The sequence below is a fragment of the Taudactylus pleione genome, unplaced genomic scaffold (assembly GCF_031769625.1).
Source record: "Taudactylus pleione unplaced genomic scaffold, aTauple2 ptg000903l, whole genome shotgun sequence".
NCBI lineage: Eukaryota > Metazoa > Chordata > Amphibia > Anura > Myobatrachidae > Taudactylus > Taudactylus pleione.
Window position 1 is genome coordinate 2319347 of NW_028285304.1, and position 17214 is coordinate 2336560.

General features: G+C 45.3%; 1 protein-coding gene across 2 annotated transcripts in view; it reads right to left on the bottom strand.

Annotated features, from left to right (window-relative positions):
• The window catches only part of SYN3 (synapsin III), a 316630-nt gene extending 300229 nt beyond the window's left edge, over positions 1-16401 (bottom strand). Inside the window, exon 1 of one of the 2 annotated variants that reach the window (XM_088459273.1) lies at positions 16363-16401. The gene's annotated coding sequence lies outside the window, so the exon portion shown is untranslated. Of the gene's footprint in view, positions 1-16186; positions 16275-16362 lie in introns of those variants that run through there. The other variant, XM_088459272.1, reaches the window with a different exon arrangement.
• Between the last annotated feature and the right edge of the window lie 813 nt (positions 16402-17214).

Below are 17214 nucleotides of genomic sequence, written 5' to 3' on the forward strand. Positions count from 1 at the left end.
GTACGCAAGTGCGATTGCAGCTGCAATCGTCTGCGGATCACAGTTGCTAAAATATGCTAACGCTTGCCAAAGCACAGCCGACATAAAGACGCCCACTGCCGCCTTCACATATCTGTCCAATGTCGCTCTTCTGCTTAAACAACGACACCATCGACGCACATCGCACACAGCATTTACAACAAGCCTGACCAGCCGCAGACACTGCAAGTCTCCACGCACGCAGAGAGCTCTCATGCAGCGTATGCAATCGCAGCGGCTAATTTATGCACGCCCAAGAAAGAGCGTTTCAAACGGACAGACATGCCTGTGTGAGGTGAGTTACTGCACAGAGAGCATGCGCGGGGGCCTCTTCTGAGTATGCGTGAGGGATATGAACCTAAAACCACATGTCCGTTCACTTTATTTGGACTGCTGAAAAAAAAAAAAACACACACACACATAAACATGTCTTTAGGAAATGCCAGGTCCAGCTGCGGGAAACAAAAACTCACCCGTTTTCATCATTAGCCAGATACATAACACAAAAATCCGCATGGACATAGGGCCTGATTCTGAGTAGCACGCAAGAACGAATGTGGCCGCAGCTCCCGGCAATTTAGCAAACTGCCCGCGCGTCGGGGCCGACAAACACGATCTTAGGGCAGATAGAGAGTGAGTCGTACGCATCTCAGTCATTTGTCTGCGACGGCAGAATGGGGCATTCGCATGTGAGATAAACATCCCGTGGGCGCTTAGAGTTGCCCAGTGCACGCCATTTTTAGTCGCATCATCTGCAGCTAGCACGGGGTAGGTGTAAGTGCGGTTACTAGCGGTGATGCCTGCTCTCTCACCCGGAGGGCTAGGGCGCTGCGATTCGATAGATGCGTACAACTCAGAATTCACTTTAGCATTGCGACCGCATTACCTGCGGTTCAGTCAGGCCCATAGTCCAAAGGCCCCTTAAAATGCACATTGTAGTCCTATGACTGACGTGATCTACTGTAGGACATAGGGGTCTATTTACTAAGCAGTGTTAGGAGACAGAGTGGAAAGTGATAAGGTACCAGCCAATCAGCTCCCAACTGTCATCTCACAGGCTGTGTTTGAAAAATGACAGTTGGGAGCTGATTGGCTGGCACCTTATCACTTTCCACTCTGTCTCCTAACACTGCTTAGTAAATAGACCCCTATATAATCAGCAAAATACAATAGTTTGTAGTTACCACCTTTGCTTTCACAGCTAGCAGTAAATCACATGCCAAGGCCCGGCGCCCCGCCCACAGTTATTCTGCCCCTTTACCATCGGTTGCTGATGATGACACAGGGCAGGAAAACTGCTGTTTGCTGTAAGAATTAGCGAATGTTTTCATTAATGAAAACAGCTTTATAAACGTCCCGTAGCGTCTTCTCCTGCCAGATTCTCCCCCCCCCCGAATACAGTGACTCCTGCCTCAGCATTAAACGCAGCCAGCGGAAAATGGAGAGGATGAAGCTCAGTGTAGTTACTATGCTCTATTGCTCGCGAGTGGCAGAGTTGTTCACAACCCACTACAATTTCTCTCCTATCATGCAATCTGCCTTGTTTATTGATCCAGTCTGCCACCGCCACTAAAATCACATGTGAAGACCGCATTCATTATACAGGAGAAAGCGCCAATCTGGCCAGTTGGATTCTGGGTAATATTTCCCCTGAACAGTTGAATTCAGACTTGACGTAGTAAAAATAACTGCCCGAAGGTGATGTACTGAGCGATATTCTACCAAATACAAACTGGATTTAAGGGGAGATGTACTGTATGAAACCCTCTAAATAAGGACAGGTGGAGAAGTTACCCATAGCAACCCAAGCATGCTTGCCGACATTCTGGCTGCCCCACCGGGAGGAGGCAGCATGGTCGACATAGTGAAAAAGACACAACACGCGGCCAAGTTGTAATGTCTGAGGACGCATCTGTATCTCACAGATAATCTGCTGGTTTATACAGCCATCCTGTAACTTTTACTAAGCATATTGGTCTTGTTTGGTGCTCTTCACTCATGTCTTTCTATTATCAGGCAGAATGAATGATATAAATATATGACTGATATTTGAAACAGAAAGAAGTTAGGTAGTCAGTACCATGTAGTACAACTCGCAGGGTTTGAATAACTCAATACATTAAAGTCAACTGAAGACTAAGGGGTCTATGTACTAAGCCTTGGAGAGAGATAAAGTACCGACCAATCAGCTCCTAGCCAGGGGCGTTTCAAGAGAGGAGGGACCCGTGTGCAGTCTCCGTCACGGGCCCCCTCCTGACAGTCTGGCGGCCGGCAACCGCACTGATAGACTCTGGGCACTAGAGTGTGCCCAGAGTCTATAGCGCAAGCGCAGGTCACCGGGAAAATGGCCACGGAGGTCATTTTCTCTGTACTGCGCATGCGCAAAACAACGGGAAAACAGTTGCGGTGGCCATTTTTCAGGCGTTTTACAGAGCTGACACCGGTACCGATGTGGGACTCTGAAGAGGTAAGTATAATATGGGTGCAAGGTATGCGGTGCGGGGCCCCCCTGGCCTGGACCCAGAGCACACTGCACAGCCTTCACCCATTACAAATGCTCCTAACTGTCATTTTTCAAACACAACCTGTAAAGTGACAGTTGGGAGCTGATTAGTTGGTACTTTATCTCTGTTCACTGTGGCACTTGGGGGTCTAGTTACTAAGCAGTGTTAGGAGACAGAGTGAAAAGTGATAAGGTACCAGCCAATCAGCTCCCAACTGTCATTTTTCAAACACAGCCTGTGAGATGGCAGTTGGGAGCTAATTGGCTGGCACCTTATCACTTTTCACTCTGTGGGGGAGATGTATAAACGGCAACATCGCCGTTGCGGTACATCCCCCCCGACTTCGCGTACATACCGCGGTTCATTACCGCGGTATGTACCAAGGATTTCGCAAAGGACAGCTCTCTCGATGAGAGGTGTCCTTTGCGATGCTGCCGGGCAGAGGGACTTCCAGGTTGAACACCCAGAAGTCCTTCTGCGCATGCGCAGAAGGACGCGGGCCGCGGGGGCTCATGGGAGGGATCCGATCGGATCCCTCCCAGTCCCGAGCGTCGCGCAAAGAAGCCCATAGGCTTCTATTGGGTAACGCCACCTGAATTCTGCTGCTTAATACATACGGGGAATGCGCTAAAACCCCCGAAAACTGCATTTTCGGGGGTTTAACCGCATTTTGCCGTTAATACATCTCCCCCTGTCTTCTAACACTGCTTAGTACATAGGGTCTCATTCGGGCCCGCTTGCGAGCGCAGGACGCTCACAAGCGGGTCGATGGTACCCAAATGCGCATACGCACGAGAGAGGGAGCTCTGTCGTGCGCATGCGCGAGACCCGGATAGCGACAGCCAAGCTGTCGCTCCGGGTCTCGCACCAAAGGGGGCGTGCTGTCGATGGTGATTGACAGCACGCCCCCTTTGGTGGGCGTGCTGGGGGCGTGGCTGCCAGACGGAGGCGCTCCCATGGGAACGCCTACCGTCTGGGGCCGGCCCCACTGACATCACTAGTGATGTCAGTGGGAGTGATTTTGGCTCTGATAGAGCCAAAATCACTCCAGGGCTTGCGGCAGCGAGACCCTACCACAGGGTCTCGTCGCAAGCCCGATGGTCGCGATGGTCTTGACCATCGCGACCATCATCATGGACGCTCGCATAAGCTGTGGGTGGTAACCCACAGCTATGCGAGCGTCCAAAAGGCCGCTCCAAATTTAAATAGGACGGCCCTGATTCAGAGCGAGCGCTCTGGTCACAGCGTCCGGCTCTGAATCAGGGCCTTAGACCCCAGATAATCCCTTTCACCTTTCTTTGGCAGTGGCACAGCTTAGTTTAGTTTTTAGTTTGTTTAGCAAACCGAGGTTCATTTATCAATTGAATTACTTTTTATCTACGTGTCACACCCGGAAAAAATATTTGGGATGGATGTGTTGAAAAAGTTATAAACCAGTACAGTCCTATAGGCTTATTAAAACCAAAAATGATAAATATACATGCACGGTGGAAGGAGCTTCCCCCCCTCTATAAATGTAGCAGACCGAGCAGATCACTGTGATCCGTTCATCTAAATCCCTATATGAGTTTGTCTAATTCCCTCCCCTCCTAATTGTGGGCAGCGGCCATCTTGGCCCACACATCGTCCATGCTACTTCAATTAAAATTTGTAGATGTGATCACTGATATGTGACAAAATAGGTTCTGCACTACTGTGTCTTGTAAATGAGCCTTACTTAGATGAGACGATCGCTGCTGTTATCATTCGCCTGTCTACTGAAAGAGGATACTGCCAAACGCTAAGATTGCGCATCTAATCAGGGTTTTACTTCCAATACAAACGGCTTACTGTACCTGGAGTTCTCCTAAAAATATATTTATGATATTTTATCCAACTAAAACAATTAAAGAATCCCGGGGGTATATTATTTACTAAAGTGAGAGTTTTTAGAAGTGGAGATGTTGCCCATAGCAACCAATCAGATTCTACTTAACATTTATCTAGCACCTTTTAGAAGATAGTAGTTAGAATCTGATTGGTTGCTATGGGCAATATCTACACTTCTATAAGCCCGCACTTTAGTAAATATAGCCCCTAGGATTCCTATATGGGGACCCGGAAGCAGCCTTTCCTGTCTTCAGCGGAACCTCCCGTGCACTGGCAAAGATAGGCCGTAGCTGGCAAAGATAGGCTGCCAGCAGGGCCGGCTCTAGAGGTGTTCAACCAGTGCGGTCACACAGGGGCGCCACCCATAGAGGGCGCACCCTTCCCCAACATCCCAATTTCAGCAGGACACTACTGTCCCGCTGTTCCACCCGTGGGCTGAAGTGGCCCGCGGGTGGTCAAATCGTGTGGTAGGGGACCCCCACCGCCGAGGCGGTGCCGGACCCCCAGAGTGTGAATGGATGCCGTACGCATGCCGTACGCATGTGCTTCCATTCACTACCGGCAGAGGGAAGGAGGAAGCCCAGCCAGTGACGGAGGGCTGGGCTTTAACCCCAGCCTGTCGTTATTTGGAGGCGTGCCATGCGGGTGCTGTGTACCGGGCCGGCACACGGTGCTCAGACCCCTGGAGCCAGCCCTGGCTGCCAGTAGGTGAGCGGAGGATGCCGCCGAGAAGGGAAGGGGGCGTTGCTGGAACTCGCCGAAGGGATAGGTAATAGTGAATACCAGGGGTATAATCGTATGTATCACTGCGATACTAAACATAGGGCCCCATTTACAAACGAAGGGAAATACCAGCAGCAATTTTTGTTTACTATCACTGTGATACAAACGAAAATTCCACTGGTATTCAGTAATACTTACCCCTCCGGCGAGGCCCCGCGAAATCCAGCGGAATCCTCGTCCTCGGCGAGGTCCTCAGCTGGGCTGCTGGCAGCCTAACGCTGCCAGCGACAGGCCTCCAGTGTCATGCGCGTGCGCGATGGTCCACCTGCGCATGTGCATGACAGGGAGATCCGGCAGTACTTGGAAGGCTTCGCTGAAGCCGGAAAGGCACCGCCGGGTCTCTATTGCCGGCAATGGGGCCCGCATCACTCTCGCCATATAAAAGATGGCAAGGGCAACGCTGTACAAACAGCTAAGCGCTAAAGGGGTTACTTTTCGTTTGTAAATGGGACCCATGATATGCTGCTGGTATTAGGGCTCAGTGATAAATGGGACCCATGATATGCTGCTGGTATTAGGGCTCAGTGATAAATGGGACCCATGATATGCTGCTGGTATTAGGGCTCAGTGATAAATGGGACCCATGATATGCTGCTGGTATTAGGGCTCAGTGATAAATGGGGCCCATGATATGCTGCTGGTATTAGGGCTCAGTGATAAATGAGACCCATGATATGCTGCTGGTATTAGGGCTCAGTGATAAATGGGACCCATAATTTACTGCTGGTATTAGGGCTCAGTGATAAATGGGACCCATGATATGCTGCTGGTATTAGGGCTCAGTGATAAATGGGACCCATGATATGCTGCTGGTATTAGGGCTCAGTGATAAATGGGACCCATGATATGCTGCTGGTATTAGGGCTCAGTGATAAATGGGGCCCATGATATGCTGCTGGTATTAGGGCTCAGTGATAAATGGGACCCATGATATGCTGCTGGTATTAGGGCTCAGTGATAAATGGGGCCCATGATATGCTGCTGGTATTTTGGCTCAGTGATAAATGGGGCCCATGATATGCTGCTGGTATTAGGGCTCAGTGATAAATGGGGCCCATGATATGCTGCTGGTATTAGGGCTCAGTGATAAATGGGGCCCATGATATGCTGCTGGTATTAGGGCTCAGTGATAAATGGGACCCATGATATACTGCTGGTATTAGGGCTCAGTGATAAATGGGGCCCATGATATGCTGCTGATATTAGGGCTCAGTAATAAATGAGACCCATGATATACTGCTGGTATTAGGGCTCAGTGATAAATGGGACCCATTATATGCTGCTGGTATTAGGGCTCAGTGATAAATGGGGCCCATGATATGCTGCTGGTATTAGGGCTCACTGATAAATGGGACCCATGATATGCTGCTGGTATTAGGGCTCAGTGATAAATGGGACCCATAATATGCTGCTGGTATTAGGGCTCAGTGATAAATGGGACCCATGATATGCTGCTGGTATTAGGGCTCAGCGATAAATGGGGCCCATGATATACTGCTGGTATTAGGGCTCAGTGATAAATGGGGCCCATGATATACTGCTGGTATTAGGGCTCAGTGATAAATGGGACCCATGATATGCTGCTGGTATTAGGGCTCAGTGATAAATGGGACCCATGATATGCTGCTGGTATTAGGGCTCAGTGATAAATGGGACCCATGATATGCTGCTGGTATTAGAGCTCAGTGATAAATGGGACCCATAATATGCTGCTGGTATTAGAGCTCAGTGATAAATGGGGCCCATGATATACTGCTGGTATTAGGGCTCAGTGATAAATGGGACCCATAATATGCTGCTGGTATTAGGGCTCAGTGATAAATGGGGCCCATGATATGCTGCTGGTATTAGGGCTCAGTGATAAATGGGACCCATGATATACTGCTGGTATTAGGGCTCAGTGATAAATGGGACCCATGATATACTGCTGGTATTAGGGCTCAGTGATAAATGGGGCCCATGATATGCTGCTGGTATTAGGGCTCACTGATAAATGGGACCCATGATATGCTGCTGGTATTAGGGCTCAGTGATAAATGGGACCCATAATATGCTGCTGGTATTAGGGCTCAGTGATAAATGGGACCCATGATATGCTGCTGGTATTAGGGCTCAGTGATAAATGGGACCCATGATATGCTGCTGGTATTAGGGCTCAGCGATAAATGGGGCCCATGATATACTGCTGGTATTAGGGCTCAGTGATAAATGGGGCCCATGATATACTGCTGGTATTAGGGCTCAGTGATAAATGGGACCCATGATATGCTGCTGGTATTAGGGCTCAGTGATAAATGGGACCCATGATATGCTGCTGGTATTAGGGCTCAGTGATAAATGGGACCCATAATATGCTGCTGGTATTAGGGCTCAGTGATAAATGGGACCCATAATATGCTGCTGGTATTAGGGCTCAGTGATAAATGGGGCCCATAATATGCTGCTGGTATTAGGGCTCAGTGATAAATGGGACCCATGATATGCTGCTGGTATTAGGGCTCAGTGATAAATGGGACCCATGATATGCTGCTGGTATTAGGGCTCAGTGATAAATGGGACCCATAATATGCTGCTGGTATTAGGGCTCAGTGATAAATGGGACCCATGATATGCTGCTGGTATTTAGGGCTCAGTGATAAATGGGACCCATGATATGCTGCTGGTATTAGGGCTCAGTGATAAATGGGACCCATGATATACTGCTGGTATTAGGGCTCAGTGATAAATGGGGCCCATGATATACTGCTGGTATTAGGGCTCAGTGATAAATGGGGCCCATGATATGCTGCTGGTATTAGGGCTCAGTGATAAATGGGACCCATGATATGCTGCTGGTATTAGGGCTCAGTGATAAATGGGACCCATGATATGCTGCTGGTATTAGGGCTCAGTGATAAATGGGACCCATAATATGCTGCTGGTATTAGGGCTCAGTGATAAATGAGACCCATGATATACTGCTGGTATTAGGGCTCAGTGATAAATGGGACCCATAATATACTGCTGGTATTAGGGCTCAGTGATAAATGGGACCCATAATATGCTGCTGGTATTAGGGCTCAGTGATAAATGGGACCCATGATATACTGCTGGTATTAGGGCTCAGTGATAAATGGGACCCATAATATGCTGCTGGTATTAGGGCTCAGTGATAAATGGGACCCATAATATGCTGCTGGTATTAGGGCTCAGTGATAAATGGGACCCATGATATGCTGCTGGTATTAGGGCTCAGTGATAAATGGGACCCATAATATGCTGCTGGTATTAGGGCTCAGTGATAAATGGGACCCATAATATACTGCTGGTATTAGGGCTCAGTGATAAATGTGACCCATAATATACTGCTGGTATTAGGGCTCAGTGATAAATGGGACCCATAATATACTGCTGGTATTAGGGCTCAGTGATAAATGGGACCCATAATATACTGCTGGTATTAGGGCTCAGTGATAAATGGGACCCATGATATGCTGCTGGTATTAGGGCTCAGTGATAAATGGGACCCATGATATACTGCTGGTATTAGGGCTCAGTGATAAATGGGACCCATAATATACTGCTGGTATTAGGGCTCAGTGATAAATGGGACCCATAATATACTGCTGGTATTAGGGCTCAGTGATAAATGGGGCCCATGATATGCTGCTGGTATTAGGGCTCAGTGATAAATGGGACCCATGATATGCTGCTGGTATTAGGGCTCAGTGATAAATGGGACCCATGATATGCTGCTGGTATTAGGGCTCAGTGATAAATGGGACCCATGATATGCTGCTGGTATTAGGGCTCAGTGATAAATGGGACCCATAATATACTGCTGGTATTAGGGCTCAGTGATAAATGGGGCCCATGATATGCTGCTGGTATTAGGGCTCAGTGATAAATGGGACCCATGATATACTGCTGGTATTAGGGCTCAGTGATAAATGGGGCCCATGATATACTGCTGGTATTAGGGCTCAGTGATAAATGGGGCCCATGATATACTGCTGGTATTAGGGCTCAGTGATAAATGGGGCCCATGATATGCTGCTGGTATTAGGGCTCAGTGATAAATGGGGCCCATGATATACTGCTGGTATTAGGGCTCAGTGATAAATGGGGCCCATGATATACTGCTGGTATTAGGGCTCAGTGATAAATGGGACCCATGATATGCTGCTGGTATTAGGGCTCAGTGATAAATGGGGCCCATGATATACTGCTGGTATTAGGGCTCAGTGATAAGTGGGGCCCATGATATACTGCTGGTATTAGGGCTCAGTGATAAATGGGGCCCATGATATACTGCTGGTATTAGGGCTCAGTGATAAATGGGACCCATAATATGCTGCTGGTATTAGGGCTCAGTGATAAATGGGGCCCATGATATGCTGCTGGTATTAGGGCTCACTGATAAATTGGACCCATGATATACTGCTGGTATTAGGGCTCAGTGATAAATGGGGCCCATGATATACTGCTGGTATTAGGGCTCAGTGATAAATGGGACCCATAATATACTGCTGATATTAGGGCTCACTGATAAATGGGACCCATGATATGCTGCTGGTATTAGGGCTCAGTGATAAATGGGGCCCATGATATACTGCTGGTATTAGGGCTCAGTGATAAATGGGGCCCATGATATACTGCTGGTATTAGGGCTCAGTGATAAATGGGACCCATAATATGCTGCTGGTATTAGGGCTCAGTGATAAATGGGGCCCATGATATGCTGCTGGTATTAGGGCTCAGTGATAAATGGGACCCATGATATACTGCTGGTATTAGGGCTCAGTGATAAATGGGACCCATGATATACTGCTGGTATTAGGGCTCAGTGATAAATGGGACCCATAATATGCTGCTGGTATTAGGGCTCAGTGATAAATGGGACCCATAATATGCTGCTGGTATTAGGGCTCAGTGATAAATGGGGCCCATAATATGCTGCTGGTATTAGGGCTCAGTGATAAATGGGACCCATGATATGCTGCTGGTATTAGGGCTCAGTGATAAATGGGACCCATGATATGCTGCTGGTATTAGGGCTCAGTGATAAATGGGACCCATAATATGCTGCTGGTATTAGGGCTCAGTGATAAATGGGACCCATAATATGCTGCTGGTATTAGGGCTCAGTGATAAATGGGACCCATGATATGCTGCTGGTATTTAGGGCTCAGTGATAAATGGGACCCATGATATGCTGCTGGTATTAGGGCTCAGTGATAAATGGGACCCATGATATACTGCTGGTATTAGGGCTCAGTGATAAATGGGACCCATGATATGCTGCTGGTATTAGGGCTCAGTGATAAATGGGACCCATAATATGCTGCTGGTATTAGGGCTCAGTGATAAATGAGACCCATAATATACTGCTGGTATTAGGGCTCAGTGATAAATGGGACCCATAATATACTGCTGGTATTAGGGCTCAGTGATAAATGGGACCCATAATATGCTGCTGGTATTAGGGCTCAGTGATAAATGGGACCCATGATATGCTGCTGGTATTAGGGCTCAGTGATAAATGGGACCCATAATATACTGCTGGTATTAGGGCTCAGTGATAAATGGGACCCATAATATGCTGCTGGTATTAGGGCTCAGTGATAAATGGGACCCATGATATGCTGCTGGTATTAGGGCTCAGTGATAAATGGGACCCATAATATGCTGCTGGTATTAGGGCTCAGTGATAAATGGGACCCATGATATACTGCTGGTATTAGGGCTCAGTGATAAATGGGGCCCATAATATGCTGCTGGTATTAGGCTCAGTGATAAATGGGACCCATAATATACTGCTGGTATTAGGGCTCAGTGATAAATGGGGCCCATAATATGCTGCTGGTATTAGGGCTCAGTGATAAATGGGACCCATGATATGCTGCTGGTATTAGGGCTCAGTGATAAATTGGACCCATGATATGCTGCTGGTATTAGGCTCAGTGATAAATGGGGCCCATGATATGCTGCTGGTATTAGGGCTCAGTGATAAATGGGACCCATGATATGCTGCTGGTATTAGGGCTCAGTGATAAATGGGGCCCATGATATGCTGCTGGTATTAGGGCTCAGTGATAAATGGGACCCATGATATGCTGCTGGTATTAGGGCTCAGTGATAAATGGGGCCCATGATATGCTGCTGGTATTAGGGCTCAGTGATAAATTGGACCCATGATATGCTGCTGATATTAGGGCTCAGTGATAAATGGGACCCATGATATACTGCTGGTATTAGGGCTCAGTGATAAATGGGGCCCATGATATGCTGCTGGTATTAGGGCTCAGTGATAAATGGGACCCATGATATGCTGCTGGTATTAGGGCTCAGTGATAAATGGGGCCCATGATATGCTGCTGGTATTAGGGCTCAGTGATAAATGGGACCCATGATATGCTGCTGATATTAGGGCTCAGTGATAAATGGGACCCATAATATGCTGCTGATATTAGGGCTCAGTGATAAATGGGACCCATAATATGCTGCTGGTATTAGGGCTCAGTGATAAATGGGACCCATAATATGCTGCTGGTATTAGGGCTCAGTGATAAATGGGACCCATGATATGCTGCTGGTATTAGGGCTCAGTGATAAATGGGACCCATGATATGCTGCTGGTATTAGGGCTCAGTGATAAATGGGACCCATAATATACTGCTGGTATTAGGGCTCAGTGATAAATGGGGCCCATGATATACTGCTGGTATTAGGGCTCAGTGATAAATGGGGCCCATGATATACTGCTGGTATTAGGGCTCAGTGATAAATGGGGCCCATGATATGCTGCTGGTATTAGGGCTCAGTGATAAATGGGGCCCATGATATACTGCTGGTATTAGGGCTCAGTGATAAATGGGGCCTGTAATATACTGCTGATATTAGGGCTCAGTGATAAATGGGACCCATGATATGCTGCTGGTATTAGGGCTCAGTGATAAATGGGGCCCATGATATACTGCTGGTATTAGGGCTCAGTGATAAATGGGGCCCATGATATACTGCTGGTATTAGGGCTCAGTGATAAATGGGGCCTGTAATATGCTGCTGGTATTAGGGCTCAGTGATAAATGGGACCCATGATATGCTGCTGGTATTAGAGCTCAGTGATAAATGGGACCCTCAGTGTCTCCCCCCTGTACTTCCCCAGCTATAGCAAATCTATAACCAGTAACAGCATGTCACATATACAGTATCCTGGATACCTGTAATGGTACCACCCTCCCCACCTATATACTATATACATTTATCTGTGTCATATATATATATATATATATATATATATATCAGTGTAATGACCATCTATATACCATAGATATCAGAAGTCATCTACACATATAACATACATTTATATAAATGCTATATATACACCTATATATTATATATAACAGTGCCATCTATACACCATATACTGTACAGTTATCAGTCATCCCTACATATATATACTATATACATATTTCAGTGTCATCTCCACATATATACTATATACATCTATCTGTGCCATCTCCACATATATACTATATACATTTATCAGTGTCATCCCCAAATATACCATATATATCTATAGGTGCCATCCCCACATATACACTATATACATCTATAAATGCCATCCCCACATATACACTATATACATCTATACAGTCAGTGCCATCCCCACATATACACTATATACATCTATCTGTGCCATCTCCACATATATACCATATACATTTATCAGTGTCATCCCCAAATATACCATATACATCTTTCAGTGTCATCTCCACATATACACATATACATCTATCTGTGCCATCTCCACATATATACTATATACATTTATCAGTGTCATCCCCAAATATACCATATAGATCTATAAGTGTCATCCCCACATATACACTATATACATCTATAAGTGCCATCCGCACATATATACTATATACATCTATCTGTGCCATCTCCACATATATACCATATACATTTATCAGTGTCATCCCCAAATATACCATATACATCTATAAGTGCCATCCCAACATATACACTATATACATCTATAAGTGCCATCCCCACATATACACTATATACATCTATAAGTGCCATCCCCACATATATACTATATACATCTATCTGTGCCATCTCCACATACAGTATATACCATATACATCTAGCAGTGCCATGCCCACATACAGTATATATCATATACATCTAGCAGTGCCATCCCCACATATAGTATATACCATATACATCTAGCAGTGCCATGCCCACATACAGTATATATCATATACATCTAGCAGTGCCATCCCCACATATAGTATATAACATATACATCTAGCAGTGCCATCCCCACATACAGTATACACCATATACATCTAGCAGTGCCATGCCCACATACAGTATATACCATATACATCTAGCAGTGCCATCCCCACATACAGTATATACCATATACACTTATGACCTGTTCCTGTATTGTACCAGCATATCTGCCCACTTATACATCTGTTTCTTGTTTAACATATCTGCACCGTACACTAATATCAGTTCCCTGTCCCTGTCCCTATCCCAGCATATAACATAGCATAGACATGTATGACCTCCCAGCCTACAACATAGCATAGACACGTATGACCTGTCCCAGCCTACAACATAGCATAGACACGCATGACCTGTACCAGCATAAATAATAGTATAGACACGTATGACCTGTACCAGCATATAGCATAGATCTGTATGACCTGTCCCAGCCTACAACATAGCATAGGCACGTATGACCTGTACCAGCATATAACATAGCATAGACATGTATGACCTGTCCCAGCCTACAACATAGCATAGGCACGTATGACCTGTACCAGCATATTTATTTATTTATTTATTATTAACATTTTCTTATATAGCGCAGCATATTCCGTTGCGCTTTACAATTGGAAACATTTATAGAACAAAACAGGGTAATAACAGACAGACATAGAGGTAAGAAGGCCCTGCTTGCAAGCATATAACATAGCATAGACATGTATGACCTGTCCCAGCATATAACATAGCATAGACACGTATGACCTGTACCAGCATATAACAACTCAGACACGTATGACCTGTCCCAGCCTACAACATAGCATAGACACATATGACCTATACCAGCATATAACTAACATAGCATAGACACGTATGACCTGTACCAGCATATAACATAGCACAGACACGTATAACTTGTACCAGCATATAACTTAGCACAGACATGTATGATCTCAACCAGTATATAACATAGTATAGACACGTATGACCTGTACCAGCATATTACATAGCATAGACACGTATGACCTGAACCAGCATATAACATATGACCTGTACTAGCATATAATATAGCATGATCTGTACCAGCATATTACATAACATAGACACGTATGACCTGTACCAGCATGTAATATTACATAGCATAGAATATATCTATGTATATAACCTGTCTTGCACTCTCAGTGTATGTTATGTCTCTATACGTTGTCACCTTAGTATAATTGTTCCTGTACCAGCATATAATATAGCATAGACACGTATGATCTGTACCAGCATGTAATATTACATAGCATAGAATATATCTATGTATATTACCTGTCTTGCACTCTCAGTGTATGGTATGTCTCTATACGTTGTCACCTTAGTATAATGTTCCTATACCAGCATATAATATAGCATAGACACGTATGATCTGTACCAGCATGTAATATTACATAGCATAGTATATATCTATGTATATAACCTGTCTTGCACTCTCAGTGTATGGTATGTCTCTATACGTTGTCACCTTAGGATAATATTCCTGTACCAGCATATAATATAGCATAGACACGTATGATCTGTACCAGCATGTAATATTACATAGCATAGAATATATCTATGTATATAACCTGTCTTGCACTCTCAGTGTATGGTATGTCTCTATACGTTGTCACCTTAGTATAATGTTCCTGTACCAGCATATAATATAGCATAGACACGTATGATCTGTACCAGCATGTAATATTACATAGCATAGAATATATCTATGTATATTACCTGTCTTGCACTCTCAGTATATGGTAAGTCTCTATACGTTGTCACCTTAGTATAATGTTCCTGTACCAGCATATAATATAGCATAGACACGTATGATCTGTACCAGCATGTAATATTACATAGCATAGAATATATCTATGTATATTACCTGTCTTGCACTCTCAGTATATGGTAAGTCTCTATACGTTGTCACCTTAGTATAATGTTCCTGTACCAGCATATAATATAGCATAGACACGTATGATCTGTACCAGCATGTAATATTACATAGCATAGAATATATCTATGTATATTACCTGTCTTGCACTCTCAGTGTATTGTATGTCTCTATACGTTGTCACCTTAGTATAATGTTCCTGTACCAGCATATAATATAGCATAGACACGTATGATCTGTACCAGCATGTAATATTACATAGCATAGAATATATCTATGTATATTACCTGTCTTGCACTCTCAGTATATGGTATGTCTCTATACGTTGTCACCTTAGTATAATGTTCCTGTACCAGTACATCTACCCACGCACATTCAGCAATAACACAACAACAATTCATTCGCCCAGCGTCATTTGTTCTGTCATTTCAGGCATAGACAGTGAGCTCTTCAACCAAGTGACAGATCATTTTCATGCTATGACCCGTTTCTGCAAAGCCCTGTGTACATATCACCCAGCACAACACACGGGTCAGGTGTATTCCTGCAAAGAGAAGAGACTGGGTGCAGACATAACTGGCCTGTATTGTGGGTTACCTGAATGGGGGTCCTATTGCCCCCTGGGGAGCAATACTGAGGGGTGACTTCCGTACACAGGGACAATAATAACTGATGCCCATATAACCAGGCTATGTGTAAGATACACAGTGCTACAGCCCACAGATAAACATGTCTGACTGTCCTTCCCTTCCCATCATGCAGAGACCCTGTATAAAGCAATGCTCCCAGGGTAGTCATTGCACATTACAGGGGGGCCCAGGCCCCTTACCTTATTATTGATGCTTCCTGGAACATCAGACAGTGCCGGCTGTCTCCCTGCAGCCACAGAGCATCCTCACCGCCTGCATCACAGCACAGGCAGCAGGCCCCTGCCTCTCCCAGCTCTACCCTCATCCCATTGGATGCTATCAGGCCGAGCATCCTCCCTCCCTGATGCTCCCTTACCTTCAGGTCAGCATGCATAATTTAGTGAAACAACTGGTGGGCAGGTGGGATCAACTATCACTGTGAATAGGCCACAAAGCTGCTTCTCTGTGGGCGACGGTTCACTTTTTTTTCCTGCAAGATAAGACTTTCTTTTTTGTCACTCCAGCAGTTAAAGGGTTAATTTAAAGGGGCAAAATAAGTCAGCCTCAGACAAAAGCACTCTTCCCACTTTATGTACAGTCACTTTCAGGTGCATAGTAGTATAAATGCAATACTAATATTATTAGAGATGTCACCAGACACAGAGCCCAGGCAATAACATATTTACATTATGAGAATTTTAAGTAACCATAGTGACAGATATATTATATAGAGATGTGTGCTTTATTGGGCTTGGGATCATGCAAGGTTGTGTTTTTTGTTTTTTTTGCATCAATACGTTTTTTGGAAACAGTTTCGCAGATACACAAATGACGGCAATGGTGGAAAAGGTTCAAAAAGGGGGACGTAAGAGCCGGGGCTAGACAGAGGGCTAAAAAGGGGGCATAGACACATTATTATTATTATTATCATCCTTTATTTATATGGCGCCACAAAGGTTCCGCAGCGCCTTACACAGTACATAAATGAGTACACAAGAAAAACAGTTAATAGTAATACAAAACAATGTAGGACAAGGACATGGTTTATACACACCGCTGCATAACACAAGCAGCAGGGCGTCAGCAACCAAGTGTTAGGTGCCGTTGTGGGGAGTTAGGAGTAAATGATGCTATAAGTAGGGATTGGAGAAGCACGTGAGGGACGAGGGCCCTGCTCGTGAGAGCTTACATTCTACCAGAGCTACAAAGTCTTCCATACTGTCTGCCT